At 48.5% G+C, this 12,718-nt stretch overlaps 1 long non-coding RNA gene across 1 annotated transcript in view; it reads left to right on the forward strand.

Moving 5' to 3' along the window:
- Positions 1 to 3,356: 3,356 nt before the first annotated feature.
- Positions 3,357 to 12,718, forward strand: part of LOC148059882 (uncharacterized) — a 312,120-nt gene continuing 302,758 nt past the window's right edge. The window contains exon 1 of the long non-coding RNA XR_015709364.1: positions 3,357 to 3,372. This is a non-coding gene — a long non-coding RNA (uncharacterized LOC148059882). The remainder of the gene's footprint in view (positions 3,373 to 12,718) is intronic.

The raw sequence follows: 12,718 nt of genomic DNA on the forward strand, positions 1-12,718 counted from the left end.
GAGAAAGCTTAATGAACTCGCCACCCAGCAGGGGGCAGTCCACTTCCTATAAAGGCGGGAAGCACCCGCCGCACTTTCTCCATTTTCAACTCAGCGAGAAAGCTCCTGGATACAGCATGGCGGACGTGAGCATGAACGTGGAAGTAGATGTGTCTTTGTGCTTAACGTGTGACACCCCCCTGGGGAGGGGGGACACACACGCTCTCTGCTTCGTCTGTCTAGGCCCAGATCACGCGTTTGCGGATTGTGGGGCCTGCCGTATGCTTCCCGAGGAGGTCCGGAGGAGACGGGGAGCATACGAGGCCCGTCGGCGCACGCTGCGTCCTCCAGCCAGGTCGTGGGCCGACTACGACGAGGAGGACGACCGGCGGTGTTATGAGGCGGATCCGAGCACCCTGTTCGGTTACGAGCCGGGGGACGTCGAAGCGGTCGGGGGAGCCGGGCCGGTTCCTCGCTACCCGCTTGACGTCCTGCCGCGCATATACACCGCCGCGGCGAACCGCATGGAGGTCGAGCTCCCCCCCGCACCTCCACTCGCGCCACCACCGTTTACATGCGGAGTGAAGGTCGGGCGGAACGAAGCGCGCAGGCCTGCGGTTCCGGGGGTTATCTGTCCTAAGCTGGACGAGATCTGGGGCTACGCGCGGCGAGGGTCTGCCTCTCCCATGGCTTCAGGGCCTCCCGTAGGATCCTACGGACCCTATTGCCGTGTGGACGGGGTGGACTGGCGGCGCGGTGTCCCGGAGCCCTCGGATACGGTACGTGCCGCCCTCGACCCGGGAGCTCGACTGTGGCCAGGCCGCCCTGTAGCTCTGCCTAGAGCTGAAGACAGGTTGACGGCAATGTTGTTTAACCGATCCTACAAGGGGGGGACGCAGGTGGTCTCCCTCGCAAACAACATGGCTCTCCTGTGCGGTGCGCTCGACAGGCTCACCGTGGACCGAGACGACCTTGGACCTTCGGAGTTGGAGGAAGTCAAGGACTCGGTGGCTGCGCTCCTCCGGATGTCGCAGGCGTACGCGATCCTGGGAGGGGGACTACGCGACGCTGGACAGCTGGGCCACCGGCACCTGTGGCTAGACCTGGCCACAGCGCTGCCGGAGAGAGACCGGAGGCTCCTCCTGGACGGACCAATAACGGAGGACTCCCTGTTCGGTCCGGAGCTCCGGAACGTCGTGGCCCGGCAGGAGGCAGCGCAGCAGGAGTCAGCGCAGCTCCGCCATCACCTGCATGGGCGTGAGGACGAGGCGCGACGGGGGTCCGGCGCTCGGAGACAGAGAGCCTGTTCGTCGGCCCCATCAGCTGGTGCGGGGGGAAAGCGTCACCAGAGCCAGCCGCCCCAGCAGCACCAGCAGCAACGGCAACAGCCGCGGCGGGCGACGAGCGAGCGTCGCCGGGTTCCGCAGCAGGAGCCGGGGAGCCAGCAGCGGAGCCAGCAGCCGCAGCGGAGCCAGCGGAGGAGGGACCCGCAGCGGCGAGGACGCAGGGGCGTCGAGGCTTCGTCTCGGGGGAGCCCTCCTCCCCCCTACTCTTTCAAAGGGCTCTATGTAAATAAAAACAAAAGAACGTATGACGTTTCTGTGGTTCGTTCTGAGAGAGATGTTGGTAGCGTGCATGTGTTTCCGCCTGTGAGTGTGACGTATTCACAGGCGTCATTAGAAACTTTCGCCGCTAATGCTAAGCTAACATGCTCCGCCAGTCATAGACGGCGTGATTTTCCTCTCATAACACAGTCCGAAGGAGGTTTTAAACCCCTTCGTCCGGGTCATACCGAGACTGCAATAACGGAGTCTGTCCACACGAATGAGGGGCAGACTCCAACCACATGTGTTTTGTTTACAGACGAGCAGAGGTCCGCGAGACCGGCTGAGTCAGCTGTGTTTACTTCCGCGTCGACCAGCGCTCGTGCCCGACAGAGCGTGACAGCTGATGAGGTGAGTGGAACAGGTCTATGTTGACCGGAGGTTGTTCCTTCCCCCACAGCGCTGTCTACAAACACTGGCACCGTGGAGGACGTCACGTTTGGCGGCGGAGAAGCGCCATGGAACTGACGCAACCTGGTGTTTTTACGCGCGAGTTTTTTTGCCGTTCTGAGACCAGGCGAGGGCGAGGAACTTCCGTCCCGTCTGGTCGATCAACTGGAGAGGTGCGTGGCGGTCGGATCTCACGAGTGACGAACAGGTCGGGACCGCCAGCGGGGCTGGAGAATGTACGGGACCGGGTGAGTTATGCGGTGCCGACGCGCGCGCGTGCGACCTAACTCACTTCAGCTCCGGGTTAATTCTCCAGCGCATTCCTACACATCGCGGGTTTTGTCAGCTCCGGTGACAATAAGGTTCTAGTGAATCCAACTCGAGTACATGCTCTGTGGATTCAAGAGATAGAGACGCGGCTTGTGTGATGCCCTTTCGTCTACGGCCCGTCCTTGGGCGGCGGGCCGGAGGACTACCCAAGGTTCGCCAGGGCTGCGGTTCTGACAGAACATTATTCGGCTTGGAGTCGCCTGGTTTTACTTCTAGGACCCACTTGGCTGGGGGGAGTAATCAGGCGGGGCTATGCGCTACAGTTTGCCCGTCAACCCCCGCGTTTTTCAGGGATTCTCTGGACGCGTATGGCGGAGCAGGAGAAACTATCCTGTTTGAGAAACGAGGTGTCTACTCTGCTGCAGAAGGAGGTCGTAGAACTGGTCCCTGCAGCCGACATGATGACAGGGTTTTACTCCCGGTACTTGTGGCGAAGAAGACCGGGGGTTGGAGGCCCATTCTGGACCTCAGCTATTTGAACAAGTTCATAGCTACCCACCCGTTTCGCATGTTGACGGTCAAGAAACTGCTTTCAGGTGTATGTCCAGGAGATTGGATGACATCTATCGACCTGACCGACGCGTACTTTCACATACCGATAGTCAAGAGACATCGAAAGTACTTGCGTTTCGCCCTCGAGGGTCGGGTGTTTCAGTACACTCGACTCCCGTTCGGCTACTCTCTGGCACCCAGGACCTTCACCAAGTGTGTGGAAGCGGCAGTGGAGCCTTTGAGAGTGAGTGGGGTAAGGATCTTGACCTATCTGGATGACTGGTTGATCCTTGCCAGGTCAGAGGCAGAAAGTTATGCTCACACACAGAAAGGGTTGAGCCATATTGCCACCCTGGGGTTCACAGTGAACCTCAGCAAGAGCGCTCTGACTCCAGTTCAACGGTTAGTTTACCTGGGGGTACTGTTGAACTCGGAGGAAGGATACGCGCGCCTCCCGGACGTGCGTATCCAGCCCATTCTCCGACTGACAACACAGTTGCTGGAAGCTCGGTGTCACGTGACAACAGCAGGCACTGTTTTGTCCCTCCTGGGGCTCATGGCGGCAGCCCACACGGTTGTTCGGCTGGGCTTGCTGCACATGAGGGAGCTTCAGAGATGGTTTGGAAAGTGCGCCTTCCCGCTCGGGTTTTGCAGGACATCCAGTTTTGGAACTCTCACGCCAACCTCAGGCGGAGAGTTCCATTGGGTTGCGTCCTTCGTTACACTCAAGTGTTTACAGACGCTTCTCTGACAGGTTGGGGAGGCACCTCGGGTCAGGCCTACGCCAGTGGGGTCCGGAGCAGTCCGGTGCTCAGACACATAAACTGGCTAGAGCTGAAGGCGATTCACAATGTCCTGCTTCACCTCTCTCCCCAACTGTCACGGTCCAACGTCCTAGTACTATCAGACAGCTCCACCGCCGTGGCGTACGTAAATCGCCAAGGTGGAGTCAGATCCCCAGCCCTTCTGAGTGTGGCAAGGAAGATTTGGCTGTGGGCGGACTGTCACCTGCTTTCGCTCAGAGCCCAGCACGTACCGGGCGAGCTGAATGCAGTAGCGGACAGACTGTCGAGGGGGGCCGTCCAGGACGAATGGGGTCTGTCCGAGGCAGTGGCGAGCGAGATCTGGTCTCGATTCGGTCACCCGGTTGCAGACCTCTTCGCCAGCAAGGAGAACTTCAAATGCCCTCTTTGGTTCTCCCTCAGGGCTTCGGATTGCCCCCCACTAGGCGTGGACGCTTTAGCCCATTCGAGGTGGCCGGTCGGTCTGCTGTTCGCCTTCCCTCCTCCGCAGCTCCTTCTCCCCTTGATTCGGAGGACGAGGCGGGGGGGGCTGAGGTTAATTCTAGTGGCACCAGACTCCCCGGGGGCGCTCTGGTTCCCAGAGCTCATGCGCATGGCGGTCGGGGCCCCGTGGGCCATCCCTTGGGGCCCCGCTGCCCTGTGTCAGGCGGGGGGGACTCTGACAGCGCCCCCGGTGCTGGGCCGGCCTCTCAAGGTGTGGCTCCTGCACGGGACGAGCTGATCGGGACTTTGGACCCGGACGTTCTCCACACGCTGGAGAACGCCCGGGCCCCATCAACACGCAGGCTTTATGCCTCAAAGTGGGGGATATTCTCCCGCTGGTGTTCAGACAGGTCCTTGGACCCCAGCTCTTGTTTGGTCTCCGCTATCCTGTCCTTCCTGCAACATTTGCTGGATAACGGGCGGACTGTGGCGACACTGAGAGTGTTCGCATCAGCCATAGCGACGAGGCATGTCGGTTTTGAGGGTGCTTCGGTTCGCGCCCACCCCTTGGTGGCGCGTTTCCTGCGGGGTGCCTGCAGGCTTCGACCTCCTGCAAGGCCTTCCAGCCCTCAGTGGGATCTCCAGTTGGTACTGGACTCTCTCACAGGCCCGACCTTCGAGCCTCTTGACCAAGTCCCACTGGATATCTTGTCTTTCAAGGTATCGCTCCTTCTGGCACTAACAACCACGAAGAGAGCAAGTGAGCTTTGTGCCCTCTCCATTAGCCCTGAGTGTCTTTCCTTTGGCGTCGAGGAGTCTTCGGTGTCTTCGGTGTCTTTGCGTCCTAACCCAGCGTTCCGCCCGAAGATTCTGAGTTCCTTGTTCCGGGCGACGACCTTCACGCTGCGGGCCTTTCACCCGCCACCTCACTCGGACCCGGGTCAGGAACGTCTCCACCTGTTGTGTCCAGTGAGGGCGTTGGCCTGTTACTTGCGGCGGGTGGCCGAGTTTAGGCGCTCTGATGCCCTTTTTGTCTGCCACGGTAGATGCCGGCGGGGAGAGGCGGTCTCCCCCCAGAGGTTCTCTCATTGGGTGAGATCGGCCATTATCCGGGCCTACCGAGCTGCGGGTGGATCCGCTCCTAGCGGTCTGAGGGCACATTCCACCCGTGGCGTGGCAGCCTCAGTGGCTCTTTTGCGGGGTGTGGCAGCAGAGGATATCTGCTCTGCTGCCTCTTGGGCGTCCACGTCTACCTTCGCTAAGGCCTATCTCCTCGACGTAACGGCGGGATCAGTAGCTCATACTGTTTTGAGCGCTGCTGTGCCCCCCTCAGGGCCCACGGCTCAAGTGGGTTCGGACCCTGGGCCGGCGGGGCCCTAGTGATGCTGCTCCAGGAGCGGCGTCCAGCTGGGGGTACATTTATCCCGTCAGGCTTCGCCTTTTGGATAAACCAATAGCGAAGCCGTTGGAGGGCAGAGCACCAATGACGTAGAACCCCTGAGTTATCTATCATAACCTCAGGTTCTACGAGTTGGTGCGAAGCCCTCCAACCTCGTCGCCCAGCGGCCGCCCTTCTCGCTGAGTTTTCAGTTGGAGAAAGTGCGGCGGGTGCTTCCCGCCTTTATAGGAAGTGGACTGCCCCCTGCTGGGTGGCGAGTTCATTAAGCTTTCTCAGAGACGAGGCGGTGCCTCGGGGTAAACCAATAGCGAAGCCGTTGGAGGGCTTCGCACCAACTCGTAGAACCTGAGGTTATGATAGATAACTCAGGGGTTTTCTCTCACACATCCCAGGTGTTAGAAGGACCTTGTTGACATCGTCAACCACACTATTGTCCAGCTGTTTACTTTAGTTTCAATAGAAGCATCAAGATTTGTTTTTCTTGGTGAAACATTATTTTTTTTATTTTTTTTAACCTTGATTTATTTTGTTGTGTGTCAGCTCTATAGCATTCACTATTTGAAAATGCGTCGGGAGTGCGTATATATTAGAGCTTGTTGAGAACACAACATAATGAGACTTTTAATTAAATCGTGAAAAGTGTATTTTTCTCAGAAAGCAAGGATTTCATGCAAAGTCAAGCAATAACCGTGTGTGGTTAACCTGAATGAAGATATTATTATAGAAAAACGGGTGGAAGGAAAAACAAGTTTTCAAGGTAACTATTAAAACTCCATGCAGTAACCCCTGAGTTATGATCATAATCTCAGTTTCTACGAATTGGTGGTAAGCCCTCTAACCGTTTCGCTATTGGTTTACCCCTGAGGCACCGCCTCTTTTCTGAGAAAGCTTAATAAAATCGCCACCCAGCTGGGTGCAGTCCACTTCCTATAAAGGGGGGAAATACCTGCCGAACTTCCTCCAACTGAAAACTCAGCGAGAAGGCGGCTGCTTCGCACCAATTTGTAGAACCTAAAATTATGATCATAACTCGGGTTCTATGTCATCTGGTGCTCCGCCCTCTAACCTCTTCGCTATAGGTTGAAACCCAAGGCGAAGGAGACGGGATAAATGTACAGCAGCACTCAAAACCATGTGAGCTACTGATCCCGCCGTGATGTCGAGGTGATAGGCTCTCGCAAAGGTTGACGTGGATGCCCAAGAAGCAGCAGAGCAGATGTCCTCTGCTGCCACACCCTGCAAAAGAGCAACTGAGGCTGCCACACAATGAGTGGAATTTTCCATCAGTCCGCTAGGAGCAGATTCACCCGCTGCTTGGTAGGCCCGGATAATGGCCGATCTCACCCAATGAGAGAACCTCTGGGAGGAGATTGCCTCAACCTGCCTGTATCTACCGTGGCAGATGAATAGGGCATCAGAGCCCCTAAAAACAGCCACCTGCCGCAAGTAACAGGCCAAAGCCCTCACTGGACATAAAACCCGGGTCCAAGTGGGGCTGCGGATGAAAGGCCCGCAGCGTGAGGGTGGTTGCCCGGAAGGAGGAACTCAGAACCTTTGGGCGGAATGCTGGGTTAGGACGCAATGACGCCGAAGATTCTTTGAGACAGTTTTTTCAATGATTTCTCTGAATTCTAAAATGTTTCCTCAGATAAAGGGAGACAATGTAAATGCAGTGCTTGATAAGAGCTGATGCTAGCAGGAGAGTGTGTAGCCATGGCAATAAGGACAGTGGGTGACTATCCAGGTTGGAGTATACTGTGAACCCTCAAAGAGAAGATGTTTACAGGTATTTATATTCACCTCAAAGTACACAACAAATCAGTCCTACAGTTTGTTTTGGTCAGGTTGTTTTTTTCCATTGTTCATGAGCTGAACTCAGAGACACAGAAAGGCAGAGTTTATGTTTTTTTGAAATCCATCCCCTCTATCCTGTGAAGCTTGTTAGAACAAACAAACCAAGGAGCTGAGAAATATAACTGCTGCACTTGTTGTGTCACTAACCTTCTTAGAGAAGATGTTTTAAGGGGATTTCTTATCTTTAAGGTTTTAAACACGTCCACACGGTTATAAGATAAAGGAGGTCCCACTTTCTACTTTTCTTATTATTTCAACATAGGCTGGAATTGAACCCAAACCAAGATCATAAGATCAGATTTAAAACTTGTCAGAAGCTTTTGAACACTCTACCTCAAAATGACAGATTGGACTTTAAATCTAGCTGTTTTCAAGTCAATTATTTATAAAATAAACTGAAAGATTTTAAGATAAAATGTTTTCACATACTCATATTTAATTGTGTATATTTAATCGCGATCCATTGTGTGCTTTTATTATGTTGGACTACCTCTTTGTGCGCCTCCCTCCAGATGATCGCGATCCATTGTGTGCTTTTATTATGTTGGACTACCTCTTTGTGCGCCTCCCTCCAGATGAATGACACCCAGCTAGAACCAATCAGATGCAGCTGCTACTTAAGCTTCCTGGTTCCAATCTGTGGTGTCAGATTCTCATCATTTATATGTTGCTGGAGTCGAGCACTTGTTTCTTAGGTGTTAGTTTTGTATCCTTTTCAACTTTTCCATGAGTTTGAATTTGATCCTCATGTTTCTTCATAGTTTGGTATTTTCTTCTGCACGCACGCTGTGTTGACGCTACTTTTGGTTACCCTTCTTAGCTGATGGTTCCTTCTTTGACTGTACCAATTTTTATTTCTTGTCATTTTCAGATTTAGTTTTTTATTGTTTGTACCATTTTTATTGTGAAACGTAACCTCTTTCTAGTCGCCTGTATTTAGTTTAGTTACAGAAACAATTTGTATTATGAAATCTAGTTTTTTGATCATTCTCTAATGATTAAGAATGTTTTTTCCATTTTTTTTTTTGCCGTCTTGAAATAAATGACACTTCTGGTTATTTTCAGAATTCAAATGTAATCAAAACAAACACAGCGATGAACTATGCAAAATATTAGTTTTTTTTAGTTCTTTGGGTTTTGTCTTTTACACATGCAGGTGATGGAATTAATAATTTGAAAATGCTGAAGTCTTGGGCTGCATGTTTTTTATGATTAATTTCCGTTAACAGCCAATAACGCACACAGCTGTGGTCGTATTAGAGATGAAAAAGAACATAAAGAAGCTTGTACCATGTGTGTCCTGTATATGTCCTGCTCCTGCAAGGGGTTTTTTTTTTCACAAGATTGTTTTCAAGCAATCAAGTGTGTTTTGCAGGGATGGACTATGGGGGACGTGACTCACCTAGATGTGCATGAAGGCGCGAGCGACGATCGTTTGTGTCCAGTACGTGTGCAACGACACCTTCCTGTCGAGCCACAAAAGCTTCTCTGAATGAGTTATTCCAAAGAAGGACTGATTTGAATCAAGCCTTCGGCCCGTCATCGAGACATGGTTGTCAGAGTGTCAGACGAATCAGGGAAATGTATTAATGTTGGAAACCTTCATGGGATCAGTTCCACAGCAGGGGGTACGTCTATCTGAGCTGCCTCTGTTTCACCACCTCCACAGTTCTCTTCACTGTAACCGCCTGCATGAAAGAGAATTATGACCTGACACGATCATCAGTTCGAATAGATCGTGCTGTTGATTATGATGCTTTTTACAGTCTAGGCGAGGATCAAGTTGTCTTCACAACTGAGAAATGTTACCTCACGCTGCAGCAACAACATTCTTAGCCTCAAAGCTTGATTGACAAACTATTTGCTGAAAATACAGTGGCTTGGAAGTGGGGGAAAAGTACAACCTCTTAAAACAGATAAACAAAGTCATGAAAAAAAAAAAGACAAACCACAGAAACTTGTTGACACGTGTGTGAGTTTGTTTTAGTTTAGAAATATGTTTGAGTTTGTAAATGTCTTCCAAAATATCTTCATTTGCTTTAAGAGTTTGTGAATTTGTTTAAATATAATGTAAATTTTGATTTTTTTTTATTTGCTTTATGAGTTTGTGCATTTGTTTCAATGTTTTCTTATTTTTATTTGAGTGTTACAGGTGCTGTGTAACACTCATAAAGCATTTTTTTAGGCTAGGTAGTTAGCGGGATGTCTTTAGCTTTGTGTTGGTGTACATTTTTAGGTATCACTTAACTGTCTGGGGGTGCCTTTGTTTGTGATCATAGATGAAGTAGAGGAGGCTTTTGTTGAGTCACCATGTGAAAGTGATTTGCACTAAAAAGCGGTTAATTTCAATTGGAGATGTTAAGAGCAAAGGCTATTATAAAAAGTATGTTGAGGGATAAAAAATGTGAAATTAATGTTTTGGAGACAGACCATCAAGGAGGTGCAGTTTCACCTGATTTAACTTTCGAGCACCACAAGGAGTTTCTTTCATTACGGTTGGAGGGTAAAAAAATAAACAAGATTTGGACATTTCTAAACTTGATGTTGAGCGACAGAAACTAGTCTTGATGAGAGATGGAGGAGTGAAAGGTAATACCTGAATGTGATGAGGAAGAAGCCCCAACCCGAAAGAAAGCAGCCAAGTTCACACCCAAGGCTACTGCAAAGGCCAAAAGCAAGGATAATACAGAACACTGAAATCATGGTCAGGCTCCTCCTTACATCACTGATCTGATCCAGCCTTACACCCCAGCTCGGGCTCTTAGGTCTGTAGATCAGAATCTACTGATGGTTCCTGAAAACACTTCTTGCTCCTAAGCTTTAGAACAATCTTCCTCTCCCTCTGTGTTTGATGGAGTCTACTGACTCCTTCAAGAAACATCTTAAGACATTTTTATTTGTCCAGGCTTTTGCCTGATTTTCTGGGACTCCTGTGTTTGTCTTATGTTTCTTGATCTTTTAAAGCATGTATTTTAAACTGTTCAAATCATCATCTGATGTATGTATCTTGTTCACACTTGTATTAATGTATGTTTGTTTTAATCTCATAGTTTTCTTTATGTTAGTAGAATTAAATTTGCCCTTTTTTTTTTTACAATCGTTCAGTAGGATATATTTCCGTTTTGTATACATCACTCATGTTCAATTGTTGAATTTTTAAATACAATCGTACAACTTAATTGTAACCAAACATTTTTCAACTGTAATTGAACACATTTTAACTATAATCAAACTTTTCAACTGTGATCCAACAAATTTCAACTGAAATCAAACTATTTCACGATAATTAAACACTTTTCAAATTTCAACAAAGTATTTTCAACTGATCAAAAAGGATAAGACAGAAGAAACATTTTTAATTTGGATACCCCTTATGCAACATTTAAAGAGTAAAGTATGAATAATTTTTTTCATTTATGTGTATCATGTGAGGGTTATGCATGTCATGTTAACATTTGTCAGACTAATAGATCATTTTCTTGCCTTATATTATCCTCTTTCACTTGCATGCACAGCGATTATGAACTTGATTAAAACATCTGGTGTCAGATCCTCAGACAATTCCATCTCCAGCGCTCTCTCATGGCCAGCTGGCTTGAAAGGTCGCCCCAGCAACTAAACGTGAACGAGTCACATCTCTCCGTCTCTCCGGTCGATTCTTTCTAAGACTGTAATAAACTGGCCGATCCACCCGCAGGCTAATATCCCCAGAAAGTCTATTTCAACGATCAGCACAAATGACCAAGCATAGCAGTGAGTGATGAGAATGGATGTCAGTTGATTTGTCTGTTTGACAGCGTTACGATGATTGAAAGGACCAATCTGATTGAATGTCAGCCTCAGTGGATGAGACGACAAAAGGTTCACTTTAACCCTGATTTAAACAAAGTATATTTTGTTCTCAATTATCAATGACATCCGATATCCATATTCACCTGTTACATCTCTTCGTATGTATTTCACTATATGTTCGCTTCTGAAACCAACCGGAAAACACCAGTGCAAGTCACCTCTCAAGAATAGTCGGCACATGTCTTTACTACATAAACATTTAAACCTGGCCAGTTGTCTGAGTGAGTCTTGCCTGTGCACTTAAAACAAAAAATTCAAGTTTGCAGCAACCATCAATTTTTTCGCACACGATTGGAATCCGTAACTTTTCTGTAATTTTGCAAATTATATGTCAACGTAAGAAGGAAACAGTGACGTAAGAGAAGCTTTCACTGAATCCATGACTTTATTGTAAAAAATGTTTGTTTTTTCTATCCAAGGGTGAAGACACACACACATACACATACACATACATACACATTCTGCCATTTCAACTTGGACTCCTGTGTTGGACAGGAAGAGGAAGTTTCTCCACCTTATACTTCCTGTCCTTGGTTAAACATCCGTTGACTTTTTGAATTAGAAAAATAATAAACTGTAAAAAAAAAAAAAAAAGTGAGTATTTTCTTCAGTTTCATCGTTATTCATTATTTATTTTTGCTTACTTCTTGAATACTAAAACAAATACGGCGTTTTGTTTTTATGACATTAAATCAGGTTAAATATTTGAGAAGTGAAATGTTTTCTTCTTATTTGCTTTCACTACAAATCGATATCAGCAAACATCCGACCTCTGTCTTTGGCACAAGTTGCCACTAAAAATCTTTCAGATGTTCCAAGATTATTGTTTTTGTCACTGCGAGGACATTTTTGTTCATCAATCATCATCTTTCATGATGAAAGACAGCATGGTGTCAACATGAAAGACGAATACGATTTGTATTTTTGGATGGTGATTGATTTTAAAAAAGGGGGGATATTCCAGTTGTGTTCTCGGCTCACAGGAAGTGTGTTTGTTGACTTTTAACCCTGCTTGAGTTATGACCCAGGACTTTCAGGGAATCCAGGCCAGGCCCCACTTCCCTTGGAATCCACTGGGAAGCATTTGTTCTCAGAAATGAACTAATTTCTTGAACGGCTCTCACTCATTTATGGCTTCAGTGGTGCAATTTATGACTTTTTCTACTGTAAAACTGTAATTATTTTAAAATTGATTTTAAGCTCTTGGTCACTATCAGAAGAGTATTGCTTACACATGATAAGAAAAGAACAATTTTTCCCTATTATTTCTTTAAATTATTTGAAATAATGAATTGTTTATCAGGCTGCTACAGCGTCTATTGTACTGTAACTCAAGCAACAAGTCCAGCATCTGTTGAGGCCGGTCGATGTTCTCTGAGAGGATGAAGCCGGTGTATTACCCTTGAGTGTGTTTTGACCCGACCTCATACTCTGCATGGCTACACTTCCTCCATGGCCCCGTGCAACATGTCAAACGTACACGGCTGCCTCTTGACTGCGATTGTTTCTCTCCACAGACCGGCATCCTTGTAGACTGAAGGTCAAGTAGTTCAGTGTGGATATTGAATTGTGTGAATTCTGATTATTGCAGT

This window comes from Callionymus lyra, chromosome 19 (genome assembly GCF_982586985.1).
Source record: "Callionymus lyra chromosome 19, fCalLyr1.hap1.1, whole genome shotgun sequence".
NCBI lineage: Eukaryota > Metazoa > Chordata > Actinopteri > Syngnathiformes > Callionymidae > Callionymus > Callionymus lyra.